Below are 3564 nucleotides of genomic sequence, written 5' to 3' on the forward strand. Positions count from 1 at the left end.
CCGAGAGTGCGACGCGTGTCCTTGGTACGGCGGAAAAACCACCGGTCTCCCACGAGTTAACGCTTGGTGGCTATGGTGGTCGTGAAATGATCGCCAACTATTGGATGAATGGGTGCAGATCTAACGGTTGACAGACTTGGAACATGGCGGAATGTTATGCTGCAGGGCTGAAACAAATAAACAATGTTTTTTAATGGTATCGGGGTTGGTTATTAATTAACCCAGGTGGTTAATTAACTCCTTTACGCACGGGGAGGTTCTTAATAAGTTCCAAATGAACCTATTAATCCACATTTTTACAGTGACTATGGTTATATTTAACCGGGGGCGGGAAATACTAATATTTGGGGCTTTTTATTATATTTACATAATACAGGGAAGGGAAATATTTGCGTGGGATTTATATAATAAGAGTTAGAAATTAATATGAATTTCGGAAAAATGTAAAAGCACTAAGCCAATGTTTGAAATTTGTACATTTAAAACTTAGGCTAGAAGGGGGGAAAGAGGGGTTTATACAAGAAATATGGCCAATTTCCTAAGTAAAATAGGGTTTTACTTAGGCATTGATGAAATGGAATGAGTGGCTTGTGAGTGATATTAAGAAGATCTTAATACCTGAGGGGGAATTAGTTAGTGATTAGGGAAAAGTATGAAGGAGAGATAGTTATGAAATCTGCCTCGTCTGAACTGCATCAAAAATATCTGCCTTGCACTTGTGATGGGAGTGAAAGTTAACACACATTTTTGGAAACATAATCCATTACAAGTATCATTCTACAACATCATTCTACCTACCTTGCCTACTTTGCATAGCATTTTTTCTTCTTTTTTGGGTGCACTTAGACTGGCAAACCCTTATCAACTTTTTCTTTTCTTTGCATGGTAAGCCTACCTAATTCTGCACTTATTACTTCCAAGGGCTCAGATTAAACTGTTGAGCTCCTTTGCTTCTCTACCTATCTACTTATCTGCCAAGATTAAACAGTTTGGTCAGATTTTATTCTCTATCTATAAAACAGGAAATTCAAACATGAAGTAGACAAGATTAAGTTGTTTTGCCATTCATCAATTGTGGCATAAAGTTCAACAAGTTGTACACAACTCTTTATTTACGGAAAATGAAAAAGTAGTGGCATTTTGGACTTGCACACTTTCCTGGTATTTCTTTGTTTGGGTTCATTTCTTCTCATTTTTTCTTTTGACCGTTTTATTCTTTTTACCCTTTGATTTTTCTTTTAGAGCATACCCTCTTTACATTTTAATTTTTTTTTATTTTTATTTTTTGATAATATGGAAACCCTTGCAGCAAGGAAAGGGATGAAGATATTACAGAGCTCAACCAGTCAATCATGAAATATGACACCCATTGGTATAGGAGTATAATAGTGGCTCCACTTGGGGATGGCTTTCCCTGGTGGAAAGTCAAGAACAATAGGTCAAATGGCCTTCTGAATATCTCTTACTGTGTTCTGAAATCTTCCTTCAGCTGGTTGCTTTATTGTATGTATGACAACATAGTTGTGAAGCTTAGGGCCTTCTCTTCAGGCTTCAACTGCAACAAGTTATTGTCCAATCAACACTTAGACATTTATCCTTCCTCCTTGAATCCCTCTTTGAGAACCTTGTCTCTTGGGTAGGAACTTTTAGCCTTGGTCTTCTTATCAAAATCTTCTCAACCTACTCTTGTACAACTTGAGATCTGGCCTGAAACCAAAAAGGTACTGCAAATTTCAAACCAAATTAGTAAATCATCAACATCTTGAGGCTTTTTGATTGCATTCAAACATTTGAGGATTTATTTCATAATCTACTAAAATTGAATTAAACCAAACTGAAATCCTACCTACCTACTCTAATTAGCTTTCTGACTGCTGGTTAGGTAAAATGGAACACCCAATGCAACCAACCAAGCATTATATACATTAGTGACCTTTGTTGCTTGTGCTTGTTGGTGTTTAAAATTGAGATCTTGCAATCAAATATAGCTTTGTTAACCTTTGAGAAGATAAGGAAATTCCTGATCTCCTTTGTTGGATCTAGAAATTGTACAAAAGATTCTTGTAAAATATATACACTATTCTTGAACTGATTCAAACAATTGTACATCTGTTGTGTATGGCCTGCATGCCATGAAAATGAAATATCACTTTTATATTTATCACCCTACATGTTTTCAACTACACTTTGCGATGTTATTTCTACTAATTGTAATGTCTCTCCGGTGAAACTATTATTATCTTGATTTTGACTCTCATAGTCTATTAATGGAGAAAAATTATGATTGCTTTCATCATCCAACCTATCAGCTATTGGATCATAAAGAACTTGGAAGGATTGCTGCAACTTATTACATATAGGTTAAAATGAAACTTCATAGATTTCTACAAGCTGCTCCTTTTCTTTAAAAATTTTATACCACATTTCCTTTAAAAATTGAAATGATTCAAAACAAAGAGGAAGGGAATAATATTGGATCATTTGATCATATGTTCTAGCTTCCAAGTCTTCTTTTGCAATCTTACATTCAATGGCATTTTGGGGCTGCAAATCTAGATATGAGAAGTCTTGAACAAAAAATTTATTGCCCTCTAGATAGTTAATATCAAGACTTGTTGACATTTGATTTCTAATTGCATGATAGTTATCTCTGATAAACTGAAATGAAGCAAAACAAAATGGTGAATTTCCTTCACTAATTTCAAAATTTTCTACACTTTCCTCTTCAGTCTCATAGCTGAAATGAACAAGCTGATCACTATTTTCAAGCTGTTGAACCTGAACTTCCTTATTCCTCAAATTAGCTTCTGATTCCTCTGCAAGGTTAATTTGGATTTGAGAAACATAATCATCATCATATTGATCATATTTGGGTGAATCATTAAAAGAACTAATGTTATCAAATGCACACATGAGATCAGGAGATTTCTCCTCCACATATTGCTCTATGAATCTATCTTCTGATCTATGGTAGATCGAGTTGGTAGGGATTTGTTCATGAATATCAACTTTTTCCTTTTGTGAAGCAAAGGTGTCATGGTTATTTTGAACAAAACATTCAACTTTCATTGTGATATTCTACATCATTTCCTGTGCTCTCTTTATCAAAATGTCGAGTTTTTCCTCTTTCTCTGTTTTCAACTTTTCTTTTCTAATTTTCAGATTAACCTCTACATCCACTGCCATGTTCTGCATCTATTCCATAGTTGAGGGGTTTCTTTCTCTCAGATGAAATTCTATATCTGAATCAAATGCTCTTGGGTAATGCAGTAGAGCTGAATCAGGGGGAGGTTTTATATTTGATGGTATTGAATGATAGATTTGATTAAATCTGTCTGAAAATTGTTGTACTATTTCATCTGGATGTCTTTTTAACTGATTATATTCTTCTATGATCATGAGAAGATTGAATTTGATTATCCATCTATCAAGGAAGAGTTTGAGAAACTGCTCGAGATTTGAGATGCTTGCCTCAGGCAGGGTTTTGAACCAACTCTTGACCTTGCCTTGCAAAGAAAGAGCAAAAAGCCTAATACTAACATCCTCCTCATCTACTTCAAATAA

This window comes from Pinus tabuliformis, chromosome 8 (assembly GCF_031772625.1).
Source record: "Pinus tabuliformis cultivar Carrire ecotype Pingquan chromosome 8, CPIR1, whole genome shotgun sequence".
NCBI classification, from domain to species: domain Eukaryota; kingdom Viridiplantae; phylum Streptophyta; class Pinopsida; order Pinales; family Pinaceae; genus Pinus; species Pinus tabuliformis.